This window comes from Vombatus ursinus, unplaced genomic scaffold, assembly GCF_900497805.2.
Source record: "Vombatus ursinus unplaced genomic scaffold, bare-nosed wombat genome assembly UNPS02015175.1, whole genome shotgun sequence".
Classification (NCBI taxonomy): Eukaryota; Metazoa; Chordata; class Mammalia; order Diprotodontia; family Vombatidae; genus Vombatus; species Vombatus ursinus.
Genome location: NW_020954953.1, coordinates 26,344,434 through 26,359,392, shown reverse-complemented (window position 1 = coordinate 26,359,392; position 14,959 = coordinate 26,344,434). Strand labels below are relative to the sequence as shown.

The following is a 14,959-nucleotide window of genomic DNA, read 5'->3' as shown; positions in this document are numbered from 1 at the left end:
AATCAGGTACAGAGAGGCTTCTAGGCAATACCTCTGCCTATGAGAGGAAGAGGCATGCTGATTGAAATGAACCCTGGACTTAGAGCCTTAGTTATAACTCTGCCACTCACTATCTGTGTGACCTTATCTGGGCCTCATTTCTGTGCAAAATGGTTCCTTCTAAAGCAGCTCTAAAATTCCATCACTTGCCTGTGGCCTTGCAGTGATTTAAGGAAAGACAAACCTTCAAGGATCATTCCTGTTTTTGAATCCTGCACAAGAATCTCCCCCCCCCATCCCCACCCACCTACCCCCAGGCCATCACCTGGAAAACCTCCAAAGCACAAATAGACATGGTGATATGAAACTGCAAGATGAAAAGTCTTAGTAAGAGACACTCGAACCTTTTAAGTATCATCCTGTGATAATAATGCCCTCTCATGCATATTTATGTACTTAGCTTCATAATGGCCACTTGAAAGACTAGGTTCTTCTTTCATCTGGAACACAGTTATGTCAAGTGTGACAAAATATGCAGAAGTTCAGAGGTCCAAATATGCAAGATAGAAAAGGGTCACTGGTATTTTTTCTACACTTGTGGAATACACCTATGGGAAACATAGGCCCCTTTCTGTTTACTCACTAAGTCAGTGAGTATCCACACAGTAAACCATTTTTTTAAAAAAGTGGTAAAAATACTTCCTTCTTCCATTTTTACCAAAGTGTGATCTGTCTTGGTCAAAAATGAGGACTTTGGTCTAGGCACCAGCAGCCATAGAGATGAATCGTTTTCAGTCAGGTGTTGGCTAAGGAATTTCCAACGGGTTTTGCCACCAGCTGTCCTGTGAAAGCTTCCTGTTAAACAGTAACTTGGTGTCATTCATTACCCACACAAAGTAAAATCAAATGACCCCTACTTCCTAAGTAACCTAATTATTTTATTTTCTTTTGATTAGGCCAAACACTACTTGTATTGTTAATTAATGCTGCAGAATTTGGATTATGCAACTCAGAAACAAGGAAGGAGTTAAGCATTTTAAAAATATTTTTTAAAGTTAAGTTAAAAACAAATATGTCGACCTATTTTTAAGAATTCTGGACATGGATTTATTTTCCTATAAATTTCCATTCTTTCCTACTGTTGTGAATTAGGTATAACCTATAGTTATTTTTCTTCAAAGAAGGTGGGGAAAACTAAGGAGACCTTCAAATAGCCTTACAAAATACAGTTATTTAATAAAGCTTTAAATAGTTTAACAGAAATCCATAAAGGCAACAAAAGGGAAATATTGCTCTGCTGTTCCAGAGCCAAAACAATTTGACAGGAAAATCAGAGGAATTCTTTATCTTGGACTAGTTTCAGGAACTTAATATTTTTCTTTCTCTCTCCTTTTCTTTCCTTTTAATCAAAGTGAAAATATAACAGAGAAACCAGAAATGCTTAAAGAGAAGCAGGGGTAGTGGTTGTTCGGTCCCCCAGAAAAGAAAACATGAAAGATTCATCAGACAGTGGGACATAAAATGACTTTGTGATGCCTTCAGTTCTTAGCTAGTGCTCTAATGAAATTCAAACCTGCTACATCTGCCATATCGTACTGTTAATTAGTTTTCTATTTATTTAGCAGATCTACAAGTGGAAAGCAATCTATTGCCAGTGAATTGTTTGACTCCTATGCTAAGTAGCCTGCATTCCAATCCTCTGATGTGGAAGCTAGCATGAGCCTAACTTTCATCTCATTGCCATGTCAAATTAACACCCAGCAGATTTTAGATACAAAGAAGGATTTTTTCTTTACTCTCCAAAGGGCCACTAGTTCTTAGAAGTCAATACACTGATATTAGTACTTCTCTGTTGTTGGCTGTGTTTCTTTTCCTACAAATTGATATGAAGGATTAAATGGAAAACAGACATGGTAGGTCTCCTTCTAAAGGTGTGTCATAGAATTAGAGATTTAGAATGAGAAGAGACCTCAGAGGTCATCTGGTCCAGCCCTTACCCCTTCATTTTACAGATGAAAAAATAGGCCCACAGAAATTAAGGAACTTGCCCAAGATCACACAGATGAAAAATAACAGACCTGGGATTTGAACCCAGGGCCCCCATCCCCAAATCTAGCACCTTTATCACTAGACTACAAAGTAGTTATTATTAATATATAATGGAAATGCATTTTTAAAAATGTAATTCTGTCTTAGGATATGCATTCATCCTTTTGGTAATCTCTAATAATTATAAAATTACAAAACCTTGAATATGTCATCATGCCTTTTTATATTTCTTTGTTTTAGATGTGTACAGGATTTTTTAAAAAATCAGCTAAATATAGGGATTCCCCTCAACTTCAAGATGACACTCACCTTATCACCTTAGGGATTTTCTTTGGTTGTGGGCTGTGAGGTGAATGGAAAACAAATGGAAAATTGAAGCTTCTCTGTAATAATACCTTTGGGGTTTATTCAGGGTAGGGTAGGAGGTGTGCAGCTGATGACTGACAGCAGCATCTGCTGACTTTTGAGCACTACTTTTCAGATGGGGTCTAAGTGGGGAGTGAGGTCATATGAGGTGGGGAAGACGAGAGGAGCAAAAGCCATGTGACAGCAGATTTATTTTCATTTTTCTCTTCTCAGCCAACACAACAGGGTCCTTTATTCCCAGCCTCTCTTGTCCTTTGGGTATGGAATGGAGCCTTCTCTCAAATTTATTCACCTAACTTTCTTTCATTGTTACCTCCCTATGAATTCTCCATCATGGAAGATTGAAAGAAATACAGAATACAGCTTCTTTCCGGACCAAAGAAAACCATATGGAAACAGAGGGATGGGGGAAGCACTATGATGCCAGGCCAGCAGTAGATGGATGATTTAGTTCTATTCAACATTTATCTAGTAGCTACTGTATACAAGTGTAGGCAGGATACAAAGATGGTCCTTGCCCTCAAAGAGCTTACAATCTAGTAGGTAAAGTAGGCACACAAATAACACAATAAAGAACTGAAGTCTGCCAAAGTTTGATTTCAGCCTCACTTTGATCTAGAGTTGAGGCCCATTTCTTCACGGCAGTATACAAGTCCTAGTAAGTCCTTCCTGCTAATCTGGAAAGGCTTTAAGTATGGGCCCAGCTACAGTCTCCATTTCTATTGCTTGTAAGCCAATTGATTTAGAGTCCCTTCACCAGGTTGGCCACAGGTGATGGCCACAACAATTCTTGAAACCTATTTATGTTATCAAGTGTTTGAGGAAGCTATGATCTATGTTAGTGAAAGATGTGCTATTCCTATGTTGATGACATCACCGCATTAGAATACAAAGTAGAAAGAGATAAGGACCTGAAGAGAATCATAAAGTATTATGGAAGCAGAGAGGAAGTTATTTGAGGAGGACCAGGGAAGGAAATGGTATTTTATTTGGGCCTTGAAGGATGGGTAAGATTCAAAAATAGGTTACTTGGTGGAGGAATGTGATTGTCTGTGTAAAGGGGAGTAATAGAAGACAAGGCTAGAGATTTAGGATGAAGTTACAGGGTGGAAAAGTTTGCATTTGATTCTGAGAGGTTTTGTTTTATTCTCAAGGATATGAGGAGCCACAGAAAGGTTCTTTGCAAGGTAAGCTAAAAGAAGATAATTCTGAGTATGTAAGGTACAGTGGAAGGGGGAGGGACTGGAGGTGGGGAAAACTAGTAGAAAGCTATTACAATTATTGTTAGTCTAGGTGAGAATGAGCTTCTAAACTGGGGTAAGAGCAGTGAGAATGAAGAAGAAGACAGATATGAGAAATATTATGAAACAAATTAACTCATCCCTTAATAGACAATTGGCAAAGGATAGAAACAGTTTTCAACATAAGAAATACAAATGAACCATAATGGCCTGGAAAATGTTCACATTTACTAATAATCAGAGAAATTATCCACTACAGAAGCATTCTGAAAAATTATATTTACTCTATCTTTCTCCATTCAACTATATGCTCTGGAGGTCAGGCATAATATCACTTACCACTTCTCTGTAGAACTTGGTGTGAGACTCAATACAGTGGATGCTCAGCTAATGCTGCCAATGAAAAAAAAATTTTGGTTTTGTTCATTTTACTATGAAAATAACACCTCCTACATGGTTAGTGAAGTGACAAAAAAAAAAAGCGTCTGTGTAGCCTGATAATATTTTATATTTTTAATAAAGCTACCTGAACCCAATACTAACCCCTGTGACACTCTGATAGAAATTTCTCCTGGCAGGAAATGTTCCCACACATTATCATCTTTGGTTCCTGCTCTGTCAGCTTGTTAGCAGTCCACATAACTATCTTACCAACGAGTTATTCAGAGTAGCTTATCCACAAGCCTGTGACTTATCCAAGCCAATTTGAACTAACTGTGCAAATAAAGATTCATAAGACACATTATGAGAGGCTTTACGGAGGTATAAGATGTAATATCTACAATGTTCTTTTTTATCCATTATTTCTGTAACTATATTGGAAAAGCTTTTGACATTCCTGAGCACAGCTTATGCTTGGTAAAGCCAGCCACTATTCAAGAATCTTTTGTTCTCCAGAGGGGAACACGCTTTCTATCTTAATAGTGTGACCCTAGTGAAGTCATTTAACTTTACTCCATGTCTCATTTTCCTCATATATAAAATGGGAATAATAATAGCATCTACCACACAGGATTGTTGTGAGGACAAAATGTGATACTATCTGTAAAATGTTTTGCAAACCTTAAAGCACTATATAAATATTAACTACCAGAATTTTTATTATTAGAGGTCACACTCTTGGCTTGGGAGTAAGAGTAGTTGTCCAAAAGGCCTGGGGGTAAAGTATGTATGCCTTGTCTTCTCTACTTCATTGTAGACTATTGTAAGTGAGTAGCAAAGATTGAGATTTCGATGCTGGGGCTCTAGCAGATATTTATTGTTGTCAGAACTATTGCTAGTTCCCAGAGGGAAACAGCTGTGGTCATTGAATGGAACTACTGAAAGAGTGCCTCAGTTGTGGGTTCAGCTTAAATGGGAAGGCAGTAGCTTAGACCTTCTGCAGTTTCTGTCGTGGTAAAAGGATAGAATTAAAAAATTTTAACTTCTAGACTTCCAGCTCTTACCATCTGCCCAGCTACCACTTCCTCTGGAAACCCAGGGTTTGCTATCTCATCTGCCTCTCTGCTCCCCTACCTCTACTCCAGATCATTGGGCCTTTCCATCTTCCCTGTAGATGTGCTGTCCTATATATGTTTTCTCCCTCATTAGAATATAAGCTCTTAAAAGGTGGAGGGCATCTCATTTTTGTATTTTTATCCTCCACAATTAGCGAAAAGTAAACAATTAATAAAATGTTTCTTTATTCATCATTTAAAAATTTTTATCATCAATTTTATTCCCAATATACACTCCTTTCTGCTTCTCCTTATAACAAAGAATAAAAAGGAAAGGGGAAAAGAAAGCACTTTAACAAAATGATTGTGTCAGTCAAATCTAACAGTATTTGTAGACATCCATAGTCTCTACCTCTACATAGGAGGGAGGGAAGTGCATTCTGATGTCTCTTCTTTGGGCCACACTTGGTTGTTATACTTACAGTCTTCAATGTCAGTTTTTGTTGTCATTCTTTCCATTTGTATTGTTGTTAGCATTTTTTCCAGGTTCTGCCTTTTTCCCTTTATAAGGGAAAAAAGTTCTTTCCCATACCTCTCTATCTTCTTCATATTCACCATTTCTCACAGTCCAGTAATATTTCATTACATTTATCTGTCATATTTTTTTAGACCTTCACCAATTGATAGGCATATATTTTGTATCCAATTCTTTGCACCTAACAGGGTTCAACTCTAAATCTATGATTCTATGAACATATACACAGATAACTAAATACATGCTAACTTGAGAAGAGAGAGAAAACATTATGACTGGCTTCACATCATGGACAGAACCTGACTTGGCCCTTGAAGGAAGCAAAATATCAGAGAAAAAGGAAGAAGATTTTTAGGCATAAGGGGACAGAAACAGAAGATGATGCAAGTTCAGAGAACAGCTAGTGGGTCAGTTTTACTGGAACATTGAAGACATCAATCAATCAACAAGCCTTTCTTAAGTACCCACAATGTTCCTGCCATTGCATTAGGTTCCAGGGATACAAATGCTAAAGTGACAGAGTTCCTGCCCGAAAAGAGTTTCTATTCTACCAAGTGAAACAATTTCTAAAATGTAAGAATGTATAGAATGTATACAAAATAAATTGAAGGTACTTTGGGCAGGATTCTAACAGCTGGGGACATCAGGAAAGGTTTCATGAAGAAGGTAGTGTTTAACTTGAGTCCTAAAGGAAGTAAAAGATTCTAAGATGCAGGACTGAGGAAGGAAGACTATTGTAGGCATGGGGGATGGTCAATGCAAAAGGCACAGAGATGAAAGATGTTATGTCACAGGTAAAGAAAGGCAAGAAGGCCAGTTTGGCTTGACGATAGAGTATGGAAAGAGGAGTAATGTGTAATAAATCTGGAAGGGTAGGTTGGGCCTGGTGATTAAGGTTTTTAGCAGTCAAACCGAGGGGTTGATATTTTATCCTAGAGACAATAATGAGATATTGGAGTTTGTTGAGTAAGGGAGTTACAAGGTCAGTGCTTAAAAGTGAACACTTAGCAGTTGTATGTAGGGTGGATTGGAATGGGGAGACACTTGAGGCCTGCAGACCAATTAAGAGGCAATTGAAATAGTTCAGGTGAGAAGTGGTGAGTACCTTTACTAAGATGGTGACTATGTGGGTAGGGAGAAGGGGTGGGATGCAAGAAGTAGAAATGGGCAGGATTTAGCAATACATTGGAAACCAGGCAGGTGAAAACTGAAAAAAAAAAAGCCATTCTATTTAGCAGAGCAGAGGTAGTTGTTACCTTTAAGTGGTGGAGTCAGAAACCAGATTGCTAAGAGTTGAGAAGTGAGCAGGAAGTGAGTAAACTGAGGCAACAAGCATAGATAATTGTGAGTTTGGTTATGGAAAGAGGAAATAGCTTGAGGGGATGGTGAGTACAGACAGCTTAGAGTGAATTTTTTTATTTTTGTTTTTGTTTTTGGTTGTGTTGTAGGGTTTCTTTGTTGTTGTTGTTGTTGTTTTTGTCTCCCCAGGGGGGAGACCTGGACATGTCTGTAGGCAATGCATAGGAAGGAGGTAATGGATGAAGGCCTAAAGTGAGAATTCTTATTCCTAGGGTACCGAAGAGTTAAGCTAAAATCTGTTTCTATCATGTATTTAAAATAGGGGTGGTGAGAGAAGAAAAAGATATGTCTAATTGTTCTTTTGTTCATTAACAGTCTTGAAATTCTTCTTGAGCTCTAGTTTCCACTAAGAGTTGACCTTTGGAGTCACTTTGGCAGTATCCTGCTTTGAGAGACCTCTGGATTCCTTAACTTATTGACTTTGAATTGATCTATTGATTTAATAAAAGCCATTTATCATTATCTTTTGTTCCAGATAAAGCTTTCTCTTTATCTCCAGTATGGCAAACACCATCAATAATACATATTTTGCTGACTTTTTTGGGTAACTAATTTATACTGTATGGGGACAGGAAACCTATACTCTTGCCATTATTCAAGTCTCTTTGCCCATAACTAATGAACCCACCTTATCTCTGGAGATCCTGTCAACCTCAGTTCATCTTTCATTGCTTAAGGAGGAGGATGCCACTCACCAACCAATTGGAGCCTCAGAACCCTCAAGTTCCAGTGAAAGCTTCGCCAGCTAGGCTGAGGGGGAGGTGACCCCAGGAGCCCATGGTAGTGTTGAGAAGCCTAAGAGAAAGGACTAACCGGAGCCAGCTCCTTCCTTTCTATCTAAACCAGACACCAATGGATGTCTGGGTGCTCAGATAAAGGAATTGGGATATAGTGGAAATGATGTAATCAGCAAGACTAGATTCACTTCCTCTGTAGGTTTATAGTGTAGCTGACAGGCAATGTTGTACATATAATAAAAATGTCTACATATGCTCTTTATACATACTGAGAGCACACACATAATAATTATACACATGGATGTGCTTCCCTGTCCAAATAAATACATTTGCTTTTTCATTCATAAGGAGGTCTATTCATGGGCCCTTCATCTTTGCAAGGAAGAAACTAGTATCTTTACTGGGATCATTAACAGTCACCAATGTTTTGGGGATACTTGGACCCAAACTTCAGGGTTCTGTTCCACAGCTGCTCCTGAGAAATGATTGGGTTGGTAGCTTCCATATCTGATTTGGGGAAATGAAATTCTGCATCTCAAGTATCAAAAAAGGGAAATGAATTTAGCCAACTGGACTCTTCTTTCCTTCTCTTATATTTATTTGACAGCCCTTGCCTAGACTTTTTTTTTTTTTAACTGCTTAATTGTGCTTCAAAGGTGGAGATGCTTCCTGGTATGTGTTTTTATTGTATAGGATGGATTACCCTCCAGGAATCATAGAGAAGAAATGAACCAAACTACTAATGTTTGATTTTCATTGAGTTCCTATCAATCCTAAACACCATCAACTGAAAGCAGAGGGTGCCAGGTTTGGGGGGTTTTTTTTGTCTTAAGTTTCTTTCAGAGCTAATGTCTTTGATGTACCTGGCACTGAAAAGTGACAAACTCTCTCCTGGTATGCTAGCGGACATAACTTCATCCATACCTCAAGCTCATAAGTATAGTAATAGGTACTGAAGTCTCCTATTATTTTTTCTTTCAGAATTTCAGTATTTTACAAGCAGAGAATGGTTACTTTGATTAATAATTCAGTATCATTGCTATATTAAACAATGACAATGATTTTTTGTTACAAAAAAGTAATCAAGAAATTATCAATAGTTGTCTTCACATATGCCTATTTCCTCATCTCCATAAAATCTTTATAAGCATAATTTCCAGAGGCATTCTGGATATTGCTTTAAAGGGTTAAGAAGGAAACAAGCAAGCTCTTAAAACAATATTTATTTTATAACCAAATGGATCTTTCCAGTTGCCCAATTGACTAAAAGTGCAGATAATACAAGAATCTATTGTGTTTATTGTTTCCTATTTTCAAAATGCCATATGATTCAGTAGAAAAAGTTTTCCTTTTAAAAGTTTTTTTTATTAATGCTCTCTTTTTCACATCAGTGTCTCTTCCTGATATTTCCTCCTGCCCCTCCATCTCTCTGTCCCCAATAACCCCTCCAATATAATAAGTATTGTCAAACAAAACAAATCAACACATTGGCTATCATCTGAAAATATAGCCTTCATCCTGCACCTATAATCCCTGCCAAGAATTAAGATACATGCTTCATTGTCAGTCCAATAAAATCATGGAGCAGTCATCTCATTAGCCAGTTTTAAAGGTTCTCCTGTAGAAAAACGTGTAATATGGCATAAGTCAAAATCACACAATATTCCTTGAAAGATGGAGCAGAGATAACATGTCAAAACTAATTGTTAACATAAAATAAGGCATAAAGGTGCTAGGAAGACAGCAACAGAAAATGAGTCAGTCCTTGGCCTCAAGGAGCTCACATTCTACTAGGGGAAAACAAGTATAAGCTGCCTCAGGATAGAAACTGTGTCACTTTTGTCTTTGTATTCTTAGCACCTAGCATAGTACCTGGTATGTAGTAGAAGCTTAATAAATATATGATGAATTAAATTGGTTTTTCCTACTTAAGTTGAATTCTTTAGAGTAATTATGAATCTCATTTAGAAGACCACACTGTTTTTGGACTTTAATACAATAAAGTGAATGATGAATGTCTATTGTCCAAACTATTATATGCAGTGGGATGCACAACCCCTAGAATTAATCTTGAATATCTTGCATATCTTGATTTGGCACAATTGATGAACAATGAATTGGGCCTAGAAAAAAGGAAGTGTGATAGATTGTTTTGGAGAAATCAATCAAGTATTTTAATGACCTCAGGTCTTCTTAACTTCAAGTTTCTTTGGGTGATGTTGTGGGGCTATAAGTCATGAGATACCACAGTCTCTTAGAGTTTAAATTATAGTCACCCAAAGAACAAGATCATGGTGGATCTTGCAACATTTTAAGAATAAGGAATTGTACTTGAGAAGCCATCTGTGATGCTTCAGTATTCACACAATATCAAGACATCCAGAGCAAGGCCTTTAACACAATGAGTGGGCTGACAGTGAAGGACTTACAGGAGGGTATAGAAACAAAAATTTCACAGAATAAGAAGGCATGTAATCTGTACCCTTTGAAGATATATTCCCGTGGATGGATGTGACACATCCATTGATATTGAAATATGCTATGTGTGTAGCCATAATTAGAAACTTTGGCCTTCTTGGATTTTTACCAAAGATCTTCATTATTGTAAAATTTGATTACTGCTGGTCTGATAGAAACAGAAAGTAGTGATTTTAAGTGCCCCACTCAGCTTTCATTTAAGCTGAGTAGCAATTTCTCTTTCAGAAAAAAATCTGCACAATAATTATTATATGGAACTGCTAGGTTGTCATAGCCTCTCATTGCCCATATCCTCGTCTAAAGTAAAATAGGACGGATGAGACATGCATGCTGTCCTAGACAAACGAATGCAGTCAGCTGTGCAGTTCAATACACAGGCTTCACCCAGCACCAACCTTGTCACTGTTGGAATTAATGAAGATTCTAGTATCATTTGATGTTGCACAAGTAAAGAGCACTGCAATGACTCTAATTGAGTGATAGACATTTTATCATTAATGCCTGCTTGCATCCCACAGAGCTCTGAGCTTTTTATAACAGGGGTACAGGTTAAATTCAATGATGTCCAATTCCTGATGATTATCCAAATCCTTGTTTTGTCTTGGAATTTCATTCTATCACAAAATGCTCATAATAAATGAGCCATTGACTGGGCCTTGGTAAATTTTGTGCATGTGGAGTTGTGTCTCATTTTTTGGACAACTTCGATATATTCAATTATTCAAGATTCATCATTACTCTAAAGAATTCAACTTAAGTAGGAAAAACTGATTTAATTCACCATACATTTATTAAGCTCCTACTATATACCAGGTACTATGCTATTCAATTAAATTTCTATTAAATTCTATTCAATTAGGTGTCTAATCACTGACCTTACAAAAAGACTTTGTTTTTAAACAATGGATTAACTGTATAGTTTCTTGAAATCACGAGCTCCTCCAGTACATTTCACTTTTATTTATTTATTTTTTTAGTAGCTCCTAGATAAATAATAGGATTTGGAGCTAGAAAGAAATTTTAGAGATGATCTAGTGAATCCAGTCTTTTCAGTTTATCGTTGAAATAGATTAGACCTAGAGAGGAAGAATGATGCATTCAGAGTCACACAGCGAGTAGCAGTAATGGAATTTAATCTGTGTTCTCAGACTCCAAGTCCAGCCCTCTTTCCATTACTCCATGTTGGTGTTGGTGTTGTTGGTCCTATGTTTTTGAAGAGGACCAATGACATCACAGACGATGTCTTGATTGTTCATGAATTGGATTTAACTGAGGCAGAGTTAACATGAAGTTGTCATCCTCAATCTCTCTTCCTGAGTCATTGAAGTCCAGTGGCAGGACAAAAGTCAAAATAACCAATGATGGCTCAGGATATAGTAGATGACCTTGGCATCTTCAATACCTGACCAAACTCTATGTGCTCCACAGTGCCTGCTTCATTCACCTTCATGGTCTGTTGGAACAAATTGTTCTCATCAACCCACCTTTATACAATTGGGGTAGACATCTCTCTAACTCACTGACATATATGTGGCCTGTTGGTTACCCTCGACATGGTTTAGCCCATCTGCTGAGGCAGTTTACTGAGGTGTGGCCACAGCTACATACTACAGCTTCTTGGAGCTACAGGTAGGATGTGACTGAAGATGGTGGATGAGTGGCCCTGAAAAGGATTTGTCAAGCCCTCACAACAGAGGTGCTAGTCCTCCCTGAACCTTTCCATACATTACTCCATGTACTATATGCCATGCTACGCATTAGGGAAAGAAATATAAAATTTATTCAAATTCTGCCCTTACAGACCTTAATTCTGCTAGAGATGATATAACCTATGCACACTCAAATATAATAATAACTAATATTTATGTAACGCTTTAAGGTTGGCGAAATACTTTTCATATGTTAATTCATTTGATCCTCTCAATTACCTGGTGAGATAGGTGCTATTATTATACCCATTTGACAGATGAGGAAACAAGGCACACAGTTAGGGAGTATCTGAGGCAAGATTCAAACTCAGGTCTTCCTGACTCTATGTTCTGTGCTTTAGTCACTGTGCAACCAGGTAGAATGTGATGGGGCAAAGGAGAGAATACTTTCATCTAGGATAGAGATGTTGTGAAGGTTGCCAATTGGCTGACTGACTTAACTTATAAAGAAGAGGGAAATGGTAAACCCTAAAAGGAAATTGACCCAGTTCGGTTGCTTCCTGGTTGTGTTAGGACACCATGTTCTACACAGCATGTGTGCTTGATAAACCATAATTGAGTATGTATTCTGTGTTTCCAAGAGCCCCTAATACGGCGCAGTGCACAAAGTAGGTACCTTATAAGGGTTGATCGAATGAAAAGTCATTTTTATTTGATCTCCTTTTGGCATTATGGGACAATAAAGAAATGCTAAAATAATTGCCAGAGGAAATATTCGACTGGCCCTCCGGGAGGATGCATCCTGTCATTCCTATAACCATTCTAAGTCAAGGAACCAAATTGTTATTGATTCATCTTTGGCTCCCCAGCACAGTTTAGGTGCTCAATAAATGCTTGTTTAATTGAGCTAAGTCATCATTCAGGATAGCAAAGTAGAATACAAAGCCCCTATCAGAAACCAAACCAAACCAAACCAAAACCAAAAGCATTGTGCCAGTGGGATGCTTCAATGTCACCAGTAAAACATCTTTTTGATAAATCAGCAGGTGGAAAAAAATTAAGTGAAGGCTTTCCCCTCTGTTTCAAACATTTTCTTTGGATACAATCTCCCTCTGCAGAATTTTGGCGGGATGCTTTTAGAGTTTGTTTTGTTTTGTTTTTTAATGCTTCCAACCCTCCCTGAACTTGAATACATTACAGAGTCCTTAATTTCTCAGCTGTTCAAATTTTGGGCCCAAAATATGGTCTTTAGAATAGGTCCTTTAAGAAGGCCTGGAAGAAGAAGAAGTTGACTCTTTTCTTGGGGTCTTCTACAGAAATCCTTGAGCAGTTTGAAAGGGTCCCTTTAAAGTGATTTGAACAGGAACATATTGAAGCTCCAGGATGCCACTGACAAAGGTATTTATCTTGGGAAAGATTCATTGCATCTAGCAGATACTTCAAATCCCCACCACTTCCTTGAGCCTGATCAGCTGCATCCCTTTCATAACTCCACCCCTCAACTCCCCAAATGCAAACAGTGAACAGCTTAAAGCATTGGTTGACCAAAGTAAAATGTCAGTTACCAGGTCTCTGCTGTGGTAGAAATGGTATTGTTTATGGATAATGCTCTTTAATGATCTACTAGAGGATGTGATCCTTTTACAAGGTCATCATAAGACAATCCTCTTGGAAGGCAATGAGATAGGTGGCATTTTTGGAACTAGACTCTTCAATGTCCTGACGGAATTGTAGTCTCATTAATGTAGGTATTTCCTTCCAAAGATGCTGCTTGCAGTCCATTCCTATCTTGTAGGACTCTTGTTTACACTTTCCCATAAATCCACCGCATGGGGTCCACTTAATGTGCTTGAGTTTTCCTCTCATTCTCTGGACATTTTGTGGCTACCAGGAGAATTTATGGATTGTCCATTGATTGTTCCCTTCAACTTCTCCATTATTTTTCAAGAAATAAAAGACTATCACTACGGTGTATTTTTTAATTTCAAGAAATACATTTATGAAAGCTTTTCTCTCCCCAACCACTACACATATCCGTGGAGGAGTGCATTCATACACACATACACTTATATGCTTTTTTTTTCTCTAAACAAAACTTATTGATGAGGAGGGCGGATCTGCTTAGAATGGCAGGCACCACACACTGTCAAGTACTTATCAACCTATTTATAGCTCCAGTTAAAGATTCAAATACTGAATATTCCATTAAAAGACCACATTAATGAGCCCTCAGAGAAAATCTCTCACAAAGCCTTTTGAGCTCATAACCACTTGGCTGTGTAAGGCTTCTAGCTTATTAACATTCATAAAATAAAAATATACTGAGTGTTGGCACTCCATCACTGCCAGCCACTTTACCAACTAGCCGTTCACCTCACAAGGTAATGAAATAGCAGAGGCCTAGGTTCAGCCCTCTAAGTGGTGGGTAGCTCCCACGGGGCCCACCAACAGTTCATTATCACTTTGGGACCTTTTCTTTTGACCAGCTGAAGACTTTTTTTTTTTTTTGTGACTCATTAGATGAGTACCATTTGAATATGATCATTGAACCTATTGGTTTGGAGTATTACAGGAAACTCACAGACCAAACTCTGTAGCCAAGCAGCTGCTTTTCAACTTACTGGGAGCTCATAGGTTGGTGGCAAACAGTGTGGGAGTGATAGTGAATAAAGAAAGAAGGAAGGAGGAGAGTGAAGAAGGAGAGAAAGAAAAAAAGAAGGAAGGAAGGAAGGAAGGAGGGAGGGAGGGAGGAAAGAGAAGGAAGAAAGGGAGGAGGAAGAGGAGAGAGGGAAGGAAGGAAAGAAAGAAGAAAAGAAGGAAAAAGGAAGTAAGGAAAGCACACCTCTAGTTAGAGAGAAAAAGACAAACTTGGGTTTTTTGTTGGTTTTTTCTTGTTTAAACCAGAAGAAACCAAATTCCCTGTCCCACAATTCTAAAGTAAGCATTCCAGAATACTTTGATGTTTTATGGTGTTTGTTCTTTGTTCTTTTCCCACTTGTCATTCTCCTGTGTTTGGGCTTTGTATTTCTACTCTTCACACTCAAGCTTTGAGCTGGTCACCTCTTGTAGTAGCAAACCTTATTTTTAGTATTGTTTTGATGTGATGTGTTTAAGATGCAGCTAAGACTGG

At 38.0% G+C, this 14,959-nt stretch overlaps 1 long non-coding RNA gene across 1 annotated transcript; it reads right to left on the bottom strand.

The window, feature by feature from the left end:
* Window positions 1–372: 372 nt before the first annotated feature.
* On the bottom strand, window positions 373–7,740 carry LOC114031483. Its single transcript, XR_003567742.1, has 3 exons — window positions 7,594–7,740; window positions 3,975–4,028; window positions 373–834 (listed from the first exon to the last, which is right to left on the bottom strand). It is a non-coding gene; the product is annotated as an uncharacterized LOC114031483 (long non-coding RNA).
* Between the last annotated feature and the right edge of the window lie 7,219 nt (window positions 7,741–14,959).